The following is a 12,893-nucleotide window of genomic DNA, read 5'->3' as shown; positions in this document are numbered from 1 at the left end:
AGAGGAAAAAAAAAAAACAAAAACTGATCATAGTCAAGGCTCTGAAAACTGGCAGACTATCATTTGGGGTAGTGGGGGAGATTATTGAGAGATTATTTGCCCAACTCTGGCCATGGGTATGTGAAGGTCCTCTCCAAAAGAGCTGTAGCCTAGGACTCTTTGATCCAAACAAAAAGAAAGATGGTTGAATCTACTTCTCTTTTTGGGAGGAAGAGGTAGAACCTCAGCTGAGGACACCAAATAAAATTATAAACTAGAATCAAAGAGAAACTCCCTTTCAGTGAAGTAATAGCTAGCAGCTAACGAGAAACCAAAAGACCAAAACCTAGTAGAAACCAGAAACTAAATGTCCCTTAAATCCCATTGAAGCACTCAAAAACAAAATCAACAACAACAACACAAAATAATACATAGGAAGCGAGCCCGCTGGAAGCATAGGAGGGTCCAATATTGTGTTTTTACAAGAGAATGTACTTTCCTACAGCTTCATAGGGCAAAATATGTTCTGTTGCTACTTTTTGAATCATGCTTTTCCATGAAATGGCTTTAGCTTGAATTATTTGTCCTCTGGCTAGTAGGGGGAAACCTTTGTGGACTCACAGGATTATGCACTTGAGGAAACTTATCTGGAAATAGTGTGGGAAATACACATATGAGTTGGGAAATGTGCAACATTCAAGTGCAACAAAGATAAGGAATCAGAAAGGCAAAGAAGCAAACCTCAGGTCTGTGTGAAGGCATGGAAGTGTGAGATGGGACTTGAAGAAGGCCCTACTGGTCTAGTTTAACTGTATTGTAGATTGTGTAAAAGGAAGTAATATGAAATATGATTGGAAATGTAGGTTGGGGCCAAACTGCAGAAACCCTTAAATACTAAACTGAAGAATTTTCATTTTATCCTGGAAGCAAAAGAGTGCCATTGAGGATTTTATTTTTTAAACCTTACCTTCCAACTTGGAGTCAATACTGTGTATTGGCTCCAAGGCAGAAGAGTGTTAAGGGCTAGGCAATGGGGGTCAAGTGACTTGCCCAGGGTCACACAGCTGGGAAGTGTCTGAGGCCAGATTTGAACCTAGGACCTCCCATCTCTAGGCCTGACTCTCCATGCACTGAGCCACCCAGCTGCCCCCATTGAGGATTTTTAAGTTGAGGAATGTTGTGGTCAACGCGATAGAAATGAAATAAATAACAAATTTGTTAACACTAAATTATTTCTAACAACATACTTAATAAGAACAAAGAATATACATGAACAAAATTACAAAAATTGGCTCCTAGACTGAGTAAAGTAAGAATGTGCATTTTAAATGCATATGTAGTCATTGGCAAATACAAGCCTATTGTGAAAGCAACAGATTAGACATATAATAACTAAAGACATTCCTACCAAATGGGGAAGGAGGACAAGTAGGAGTGCTACATTGCTTGGTTTTGCAGGGGATCTAAAGTCCACTCTGCACTAAAGACAGCTACAGATCCTTAATACGAATTATATTTCTGGGTTTTGTTTTTTCAGCTTCCAGTTCTTTGAACTAGTGAAAATCTATAGATAATCCATGTCTTTTCTTGCTTTGAAAAAAGGAGAGTTTTGCCTTCCAAAGTCACTAAAGAATGAAGGCATACTATGGAAAAATTTAAATCACTGTTTTTCTCCAGGGTCATTAATCTCATATTTCTATACTCAAACAGTATTTCATTTTTACTTAGCTCAGGCATCCTTCTTCACTCTCAGACACTCAGTGCTCGACAGTGTCAGGAGACAGATGAAAATGACAGAAAACTCATCTATCTCGATTAAATTTGGAAAAGAGCTGGCAAGTATCATTTCTGGAGTCTGCTCTGATATTGGGACTCATATAAATTGAGTCACATGGGCAAAGGAGACATTTGACTGAAGACTTTCTCTTGAAAGGGTAGTGTTAGCTCTCAGCCATATTAGGGTTTCCCTGGTATTTCTGTTGAGCTCCCTTTTGCTCTGTTTAAAAATGGTCATTCTATAAATCCTTATTGAGCACCTACAATATGGAGAGAGAATGCTTTGGAATGATATAAATTTACTGCCCTCAGGGAGGTTATAGTTCAATAGAAAATTAAGACACAAAGACATAACTATGCTTTCTTAGATTGTTTTAAAGCAATGGGACCGGAGCAGGTAGGTGGCTCAGTGGATAGAGATCCATGCCTGGAGATGAGAGGTTCTGGGTTCAAATGTGACCTCAGACATTTCTTGGCTGTGCAAGTCAATTAACTCCAATTCCCTAATCCTTACTGCTCTTCTTCCTTGGAACCAATACTTAATATCAATTCTAAGATGGAAGATAAGGACTTTTGACAAAGTTATGGGACCCTGGGCAAATCACTTCATCTCTTTCTGTCTAAATTTCCTCATCTGTAATGCTGGAATAATTAGCATGTGACTCTCTAGGTTGTTGCAAAGTGAAAAAATGAGCCAATGCATTTAAAGTGTCTTTATTACCTTAAATATTTATTATTATTATTAGATTATTAGAGAGGGACCCAAAAAAGTGCTTCATGAGATTGGAAGGGGAGTCCCATAGCAGGGAAGGTCTCATAGAGGTGGCATTTGAGTTGGTCTTTAAAGGAATAGCAGGAATTCAAGAGGGAAAGGAGAGAATTCTATGAACATTATGATAGAGGAAGAGAGCAGAGCAAAAATAATCTCAGTTTGGCTAGAGGTTGAAGATAAGGTTGTGAAGATAGTTGGACTCCTGAATAAGAATGAATTTCCAATTATTAGGGAAAGGCCGCTTGCTCCTGGATTGTTTTTTTGGGGAAGGGGGAGGCATTTGGGGTAGGAAGGGAGGGGAAGAAGGAGGTCAGGAGAGGGGAAATTGCAGACACTTCCAGTTCCATATACTCAATAGGTCTTTTTGACTTTTTTTTTTTTGAAAATGGCACAGCTATTGCTTATAGGTTCCCCCTCAGTAGTAATGGAAAAAAGAAGTGTGTGTATGTGAGGGGGGGTATTTAGGGGGTGGGAGAGAAACTGTTCTCTCTTCCATAGATGCTTTATTGCTCCTATAGCTGAAGGCACAAAGTAGCTAGTAATATCTTATTCTTTTAGGATGCCCCCCTCAACTCCCTGCTGTGTCCTCCTGTGTCCTCAGAATGTTTCCTCATGCTCAAGTTGCCCATGTAAATCAATCCCCTTTTGTGCTGGGACGCCTACAATGGAGATGGTTTTTCTTTATGAGTTACACATTCAGCCCACATGGGGCGGCACATGAAATATCTGCTGAAAAAAAAATTTTTTTTTACTTTGTGTGTAGGGACAGGACCTCCTGTCTGTTTACACAAGGACAGAAGAAAAGTCTGAGGAAGGTAAAAGGGTCACTGGGCCCATTATGCTGTCCCTTTATGTTTTTCTCCTGCTATTTCCCCTCATACATCATTGTCCTCCTGGAAACTCATCGAAGTCTCTTGAGACTTTGCTATTTTTCCTCTAGTAAGGCCCCTTTTAGGAAACTATTTTAAGCTCGTTATGTTCTGGACTAGATCTTTTGGCTGAAATTTTGCCTTCACTCTCAATTTTCTGCCCATTTGGGTTGTTCCTTTGTTGTAGGACATAGTGGGGATGTTTGCATTCTTGCTGGTGGTGGAAAACCTAGCAGTAACCTTAGACTGCACATATTTTTATTCTGAAAGTTGTGAGATAATTTATTTTGCATTCCTTCAGCATGAGCCATTATCCCTTTTCCATCCCTCACAAAGGGTAGTATGGACTAGCATTGCTTCCGAATGCATCTCCACAGGCGAATTCCCAGGGAAGTCTGAGAATCTGGCCCTTTTATCTCCAAACCGTTGTCACTTGTGTCCTGTGGGGGTCGGGTTTTTCCTTGGTTTTGTTTGGGTTTGGATCTTTCGCTGTACACCTTTAATTGATATCCTCCACTAGTTTCCAGCTCCCACATTATTTATTCTAACTGTGTTGACTGAACAGCAATTTCAGTCACACAGGTCACAGTTAGTTCAGGATCTGGTGAGAATTGTTAGCAAGAGTGGGGAAAAGGAAGTGAACCAATGGGGGACGAGATCAGAAAGTAGAAATAGTTTTGCCTTAAACAGTCTGCTCCACTTATTTAGTCCTCTGAGAACAAAGTTCCCTCCAAAAGGAAGTGGAAAGAAGGTTTGGGCCAAGCTTCTCTGTTTCCTTTCTTTTCATCAGGGTGGATTTAGTGTCCCAGATAACTTCTAGTTCCATTCACCAAGTCAGCAGTTAAGGCTTAACTTGATTCCTTTATCATTTGTATATATAAAGGTCTACTACTAAAACTCACCCCTCCCCAGCCCCATATTTCAGTGGCATTATCTGAAAGTTGGGGGAGATTGAAGATCCCAGAACACTTGGCGGGACTCCCTATGGAGAACTTTTAGAATGTCATGGGTGGGTCATAATCTGAATTGTTGGAGGAGTACCCACATTGATGAGATCACACATTGGTGGTACTGCACAGGGGAGAAAGTGGGGAAACCTAACCATGAGGGATGTATTTGAAATGTAATATTTAACTGAAGAATTTTTTCTTAGTCACTGCTTCATACTTAGTCCACAAAGCATTTATTAAGCACCTACTACATGCCATGTGTTTCACTAAGGGCTGGAGATTTAAAGACTCTGCCTTCAAGAAGCTTACAATCTAATGAGGGAAAAAACATGTCAAAAAATACACACAAGATAGAACTAGTGTAAATGGGAAATATGAGTAGAGGGATGGCTCTAGCAGTGGAGGGGAAGAAGGGGTTGGCCTGGAAAGCCCTCTGGTAGAAGATGGAATTTGAATTGTGTCTTGAAGGAAGCCAGGAAGCTAAGGTGAGGGTAGGAGCAGAAGAAAGCTCCAGACAAAGGGAAAACTTGGAACTTGGGGTCAGGGGATATGGCCTGAAGTAGTGATTTTATTGGCATAGTGAACTCCTAGATGATGGTTTTCCAGGTTACCTCTCTGCATTACACCTTACTGCTTCTACCTTGGAAGTTATTTTTATTTTTTTTTTTGAAAACCTGATGAGAATCCTTTTTACAATGAACTGGCTGGTGATAATGTGACATGATGTATCATTCTAGTACGATGCCATACTAGATGTTTTCTTTCTTTCACTCATTTAATTCTTTTTTTTTTCATATGTAAGATGGTGCTCCTTTTTGTTCAGGACAATTTTATTTGTTGAAAGGGGAAGAAAAAAAGACAGTTTGGGTTGAGTCCTGCCTTTAGGACATCTCAGCCTATCAGGGGCTAGACAGTGCCTCAGAGAGAAAATTGATTAAGGGGGAAAATGCCTAAAGCTTATATATATAAAATCAGCTCACAAATTCCCCCATAAGTGCCAAGACAAACAACGGGACAGCCTCTTTCCTTTTCCTTACACAACACAACCTTTAGGCTGCTCTTTCATTCATAATCAGAGGATCTGAGTTTGAGTCCCATTTCTTTTACCTACTAGTTGCCTATCTTTGAGCAAATCACTTCCCTTACCTCTGTTTCCCCATTTGTAAAATGAAGGAGTCAGACTAGATGATCTTTAAGATTCTTTCCAGCTCTAAATCCATGCTTTTTAAGTTTTTGTTCTTCTGTTAGCCATATTTTGATGCTGAAGTTGATTGATCTCTATAAAAATATTGGAGGTGGGAGAAAGGAATTGTGTTGGGACGTGGCACTAGCTATCCTGCCTGTGGTGTGCTTTTAGCATTTGGGATTCTTAAAGGATCCTGATCTTCTTCCTGGAGAATAGGAGGAATTACAGAATGATTTCAGGAATGTCTTTAATTAAAGTTTCTTTCAACATTTTTTTTTTGTTTCAATGGCTTCTCTGATAAACTCTAATTCTTGTCCGTAGCAAATACTTTTCATTCAACCCCTACCCTTAAGTGATTGCTATCCTCTACTCAATTTAGCCATTGGGTTCTCTGAAAGGAGGACTTGAAAATGCCAGAATTCGGAGTAAACATCTTTTGATTTAGGAAGAAGAGAAGAAAACCTCTATGTCTTGCATATACCTAACTTTTTAACTGTATCTATGATTTCATTAGTGTGGGAAATTTTTTCTACCATTGTAGACTGCATCCCATCAATGCATTACCATTTTGTACAAGAATATCTATATATTTTGTAAATCCTCCCCAGAAGGTCCTTCATTCATTTCTAAAGGCCATCTATCTGATACATGGGGGGGAACATCTTCTGGTTCTTTTAAAAATTTATGGGTATTCATGTAGCACTCAGGTTGTCCACTTGTTATCCCTAGCTCACATCACATGACTGGGCAACCTGCATGTCTTTGACTATGTCTTAGGAGAATAGGATCAAGGGTACCCCAAAGTCTAGTATCAAGGCATCAAATACCAGCACTGGGAAGACAATATTCCCCAGTGAGGCCTAAAGCAGATTAAAATGTACTTGTGGATTATTTATAAAATAATAAATAGAACATAGATAATGTTCACAGGTGGCTATCTAAGATAATATGTCATCCTAAGTGGCTTTATGACTGTGTTTCTTTTTGAGGGTGGCACCACTAATCTAGTCCAACGTACTTATTTTACAGATAAGGAGACAGACCTACAGAAGCTAAGTTACATACTCAATATCACATGGCAGCAATATCAGAGTCAGTATTTGAATGCACATCATATAATTCCAAATCTTGTACTTTTCCATTGTTTAGAATATATATGTAAGCTCAAGTTATCATGGGTAATAGGCTATATGCAGCCTACTCACGCCCACGGCATATTTTTTCAACATTGTCCTTTATGTCACCTGTAGTATTTGGCTATAATAGGAATCTCATAAGTGTTTATTGAGTGAATGAATGAAGGAGAAGGAATGAAAATGAACAATACAAAAGAAAAAACTTAGCTGATTTGTATGATGTAATTTTTAGATTTTCTCTGGAATCTATAGTAGTTATATGGTATTATATGTGACACTTTCTATTGAAATTGAGTGTGCTGCCAAGGAGCTTTTGAACTGAGGTATCTGCGTATTAAACATTAAAAGAAAAAAAATTAGCCCCAGGCAATGAAAACGGTACCAGGGGGGATCTTGCAAAGATTCCTGAAAAATCCTGTTGCCCTTCTCCAGGACACCAATGACAATAATCTGTAGACAGGCCTTTGGATAGGAAATAATCCATTCTTCTGCTATTATATCTCTGTCTTAAAGTATAGGCTAGAGTCACTGAAGGCTCCCTGGTCAGAATCATGCAGATGGAACCCAAGGAAAAATCAGTAACCAGTGCCATCTAGTGGTAATTAATCTTTATCTCCAGAGGATAGTGACCTCCTTCCATAGTGCTCTGTGGGTTCCCAAAATGAGAACTGGAAAATATATGCTTCATCTTTCTCTTTGCAGTGCAGAAAGTGAATAGAGACTAAATGGCAAGGCATACGTCCAGACCACAATGTGCCTGGGCTGCTGCTGATGTGGGATGTGTTTATTATAATTAATGACTCTAATAAGCTTTGACAGGGCACCTCAGAACCCAAAGAAGCATTAGATAGAAGCTTGGGCAAGCCAGTGCTCAGCATAGCACTCTGTGTAGCCACATCTATGGAATGTAGCATATAGCATGTCAGCTGTTTCTTAAGGATATGAGTTCAAGTTTCTCAGAAGATTAATCTGTATTCTTCAAAGAAGTACATGCTATTTGAGATGGAGGAGACACAGAGCTGAAAGAGGAATCCTTTTTTACAGTATCTCTGCAAAATGATAATCAGCCTCTGTCTGAAGTTCTGAAATGGTTGGGTCATTCCATTTAAAGATAGCTCTAAAGACCAGGAAGTGTTTTGTTGTTGTTATCATTTTGAACAAAATGTATGATTTCAGCAGTGGTAGGAGAATTAGGGCAGTAGCTTAGATTAGAAATAAGGAGACAGATGCTACAGAGAAAGAAAGGATATTGATTTGGTCACTGATTTGGAGATATGGAATGAGTGAGTGTTGAAATGAAGATAATACCAAGCTTGTGGAGTCTGGGTGCTTAGAAAGAGCGTACTGCCTTCAAAAGACATAGGGGAGTTTGGAAAAGAGGTAGGTAATTCTTTTAATGGAGGCTGGCATCTTCTCTGGAATTTACAGCTTTAGAGATTTGCTTAGGGCACCAATAGGTTAAGTGAATTATCAAGAAGAAATGTATGGGCCAGAGGCAAGATTTAAACCCAAATCTTCTTGATCTTTCAAATAGGATCTCAAATTTGACATACACAATACACAATTTGACAATCCCAATACACAAGTAGATATATTTCTTTTCCCTCAAAACCATGTTTTTTCACAAATTTCTATATTTCTTTTGAAAGTGCTACTACCTTTTCACCCTCTCAAGCCTGAAAGATTAGTAAGTTATTCAATCTCTCACCACATATCCAAATCATCTGCTTAATTGTATTCTTTCTATATCTCAACATCTCCATAGTCTTATTACTTCCAATAATGTGGCCAAGGCATCACCATAATTCAAGTTCTCATGATCACTGGCCTAAACTATTGCAATAGTTTCCTACTTGGTCACCTTACCTGAATTACCTAAAAGGGCAGATTAGCCCTCCACCCAGCTGCCAAAGTGATTTTCCTAAAATGCCGGTTGAATAATGCCCTTACCCTATTTAATAAATTCCAGTGGCTCCCTATTACCTCTAGGATAGAAGTTCCTCTGTTTAGAATTTTTTTATGAACTGGCCCCATTCTGTATGGCTAGCCATGCTAGTCAGCTTGCAGATTATCAGCTGTGATCATCTTTTCCCCATCTCTTTACCTTTGTTCTGACTACCCCCATACCTATAATGCATTTTCAATTCACTTCTGCTTCTTAGAATTTCTACCTTCCTTTTAGACTCACTAAAGGACCATTTACATAAAGCCTTTTGTGATCCCCTCAGCTGAGAGTGTTTTCCACTCAAATATTATGTATCTTTTTTGTACATATCTATATTCTATCTGCCTATACACTCCTTTCATTAAATTGCAATCTCTTCAAGGGAAAGAGACTACTGCTTCAGTTTTGGGTTGGTTTTGCTTCTTCCTAATAAAACTCTCAACACATGGGAGATGCTCAATAAACGTTTGTTTATTGATTTGATTGCTCTGCTGTGAGGCCCGTTGTCTTTGTGCTACACTGCATTGACTCTTAAATCTTACATATATAAAACCTAAATCTATCAAAGTCTTGTAGCCATTGCTCCTACTCCTTGCCCTCTGGGGACAAGTCCTCAAGGGACTTCAACTCACATCACCTTCCCACCAAAGTCTTCTTTTGTTCATATTAAATATGGTTAGTTGCTTCAATCAGTTCAGTACAGCATACTTCCACTATTCTGCTTGGTATGATTTTCTTTGCCTATGCCACTAAATAAAGATTTCTGATCATCAGGATTAAACTATTTACCAACTGAAGAGGTTTTTGTTGGGGGTGACACAATTTTAAAGGCATGGAAGGATCTATTCTCAAAATATTTGAAAGATGTATAAGAAAAATCAGGGAACCACAAAAGAAGTCTGGATATATATTAAGATTGGTCAGCAATCTATATGCCTAGTATCCCATCTCTATAATTTTTTTATAAAAATAGCCTATATACTCATCAAGGGCATCCTTGAAAAAGGTATGAAAAGGCAACAGACAAGCTTTCAAATATTATATTCTATCAGAGACCGCATCTTTCTAGCGACAAAGGTCCCTGAAAGACATAGAACATATAGATAGAATGCCAAAGTTCTTACTGTTTGCTGAATTTTTAAAAACTAATTTTGATAGATAATAATAATAGTAGCGAAAACTGATATAGTGCTTTAAGGTTTATAAAGTGCTTTACATATACACATTATCTTGATAAAACAGCAAAAGCAGTAGGACAAAATGGCACATTGGAGAGAACTTCTTATAACAAAAAAATGCTTCTCTCATGCACTTGTTACACTTGTCACACAAGATTTCTTGAAAGATGGAACAGAAATAACTGTTTGATGACCCTCTTTTCAATGATGTCAAGCGAGACACCAAACAGAGAAACATATGCCTACCAAAGGTGTTTGCCACCATCATAGAACATGCTCAGCACAGAGTCCAAATGTAAGAAGGATTCCCTACGTAGATTATAAGGTCCTCCGGCTGTTCCTGTTTGGATACAAAATTGTGCTGATTGGAATCAGTCCCAGAACATTGCAGAGACTCCTAATGAGATCCATAACTATTCAAAAAAGGAGAATTTATGAGGACTTGGATGAAAGTCCCAAAGCACAAGTTAGATTTCAATGTATACCACTAGGGGGAGTATTCACATTGGGGGAGACCACAGAGCCATTTAAGTAATCATAACAGCAGTACTCATTTAAAGAGAGTTTTAAAGTGAAAGAATTTGTTGGACCCAAAGGAGGAATTCATATAAAATTCTCTAGGAAAATCTGAGGAGGGAGAAACGACTTTCAGCTGGGGAGAGGGGGAACAGGGTAGACTTCAAGGAATAGGTGGTCAATCCTGAATATTAGTAAGGTTAGTTGTAGATTTATTATTATTATTTTTTTAGAAGAACACATCTTCTGTCAATGATTTGGTCCTTGGTCCCACTCAGGCACTGAATTTGGAGGTAGGAGACATGGCTGAAATCTAGGCTTTATGACTTACTGTTTGTGTGACCTTGGGTAAGTCACTTAATTTCCATGGGACTAATTTTCCTTAACTCTGAAAGCAGAAGTTTGAAATAGATGACCATAAAGCTTCTTGTTTGTGCCATTTGGATGAGTTGTGAGTCATCAAAGACAACCCTTTGTTAAGATAGAGAAACACTACTCCATCTGTTCTGCCCCTTTACCCTATGGACCACTATGCCCTCCAAATGTCTGATCTGCTAATGCACCATATGGATCCTTGGGCTTTGCTATCTACCTGTAGGAACACCATTAGATCTACCAGGTTCTTCCATATGCCCTGAAACTGGACCCTCCTATATTATGTTTTCTTCACTGATTATAATGCGAGTTCAGCAAGAATAGGTTCTGTCTGGATCTTAACCAAGTTATTGTCAGTTTTGCTTGAAGAGAATACACTCCCTTCTCACTTCAGTCTCATAAAATTCCTCTCTTCCACCTTTTACCTGAAGACTTTGCTGATCTCTTCAGCTACGGTGTAACTGATTGCAATTGTATAAATATACATGTTCACCATCTCTCATTTTGTATAATTTGTGGGAATCCCAATGTAGTTTTAATAAGTAAATATTTTCAGCTTGCTAAACATTGCCATTATTTAACCTTGTTTAATAATATATGAGATCCTTGAATCTGAAAGGAAAATCATCACTACTAATACAAGTTGGGTTTGGGTTTTTTTTTTTAAGATCAGGAAAGACTTGTATTGTGGATGATCATTTTTCATCTTCTTAAATATGCTTCATTATTTACTTTAATTTATAAATAAATCATATTGATACTTAATATAAACTACTAGTACCTTCCCTTGTTTTACACATTTTGCATTTATTTTCTTTAAAGTTATTTTGTATATATTTGCAAATATTCTTGTTGTCTCCCTGGTTGGAATGTAAACACGTAGGGGTTATTTTATTTGTTGTATTTATATTCCTATAGCAGAGCACATTGTGAGGGCACATAGTAGGTGCTTAGATGTTTGTTGACTGATTGGTAAAGAGTAAATTCTGATTGCTCCCCCCTCCCTATATTCATTCATTTCCTTCAAGGGCTAAATCTGTGCCCTTTGACCTATGGCATGGCTGGAATACATTATATTTTTTATTTTGAACTCCAAATTCCCTCCTTCCTTCCAGTCTCTCCCTGACCCATTGAAAAGGCAAGCAATATGATATTTATCAGACTAAGATACATTCTTCATGATTTTTGTCAGCCAAGGCAGAGTAAGAGGCAGGGGAGGATTTGGTAGAGCCCAGGAAACCAAATCAGAGAGGCTCATTCCCAGGTCTGGGGTGGGCTTATTTTTATTTATTTTCATTTTTAAAAGATTTTAATTAAATAATTATTTTTAAATATTTCCCCATGTTTATATGATTCATGTTCTCTCCCTCTCTTCTTCCCTCCCCCTTTCCAGAGCCAACAAGCACTTCCACTGGGTTGTATAAATGTTATCACTTGATACCTATTTCCATATTATTCATTTTTGCTATAGAGTGATTTTTAATTTTTTAATTATTTTTAAAAAATCCTTACCTTCTGTCTTGGAATCAAATCTGTGTATTGGTTCCAAGGCAGAAGAGTGGTAAGGGCTAGGCAATGGGGGTCAAGTGACTTGCTTAGGATCACACAGTTAGGAAGTATCTGAGGCCAGATTTGAACCTTAGGCCCGATTCTTAATCCACTGAGCCACCCAGCTGCCCCCTAGAGTGATTTTTAAAAGCCGAAACCCCAGATCACATACCCATATATACATGTGATAGGTGATGTCATAGGTTTTGCTTTTGCATTTCTATTTCTCTCAATGTGGTTAGCATTCTTTCCCATAAGTCCTTCAGGAGTGTCTGGACAGCTTATTTTTAAAGCTATACTAGTCTAATCCACATCACTAGAGTAAGGTCCAGGCCATAGGACACATTTTGGCCTTGGACTTTGGGATGGCTCTCAAAAATAAAGAATAAGAAAGAAGGGAAAAAAGTTCAGTAAAATTGACCAATATTTTAAAATGCCTGATATTATGAACAGTGTTCTGCCTCTTCAAAGAAGCAATTCACAGATGTGACTTTTCAACCTTTGGAGGAATTTTTTTTTTGCCCAACTATGTATATTTGTTACAATAAATTTGCTTTTACTTTTCTTTTTTTCAATAGAGTGGGAGAAGAAATAATTTTTGAAAAATAGGTAGTGTGAAATATTTCATGAACTTTCAGCTGAGGTAAGTGTTTATTAGTTTTA

The sequence above is a fragment of the Monodelphis domestica genome, chromosome 7, assembly GCF_027887165.1.
Source record: "Monodelphis domestica isolate mMonDom1 chromosome 7, mMonDom1.pri, whole genome shotgun sequence".
In the NCBI taxonomy this organism is placed as follows: Eukaryota; Metazoa; Chordata; class Mammalia; order Didelphimorphia; family Didelphidae; genus Monodelphis; species Monodelphis domestica.
This window is presented reverse-complemented; position numbering follows the sequence as displayed.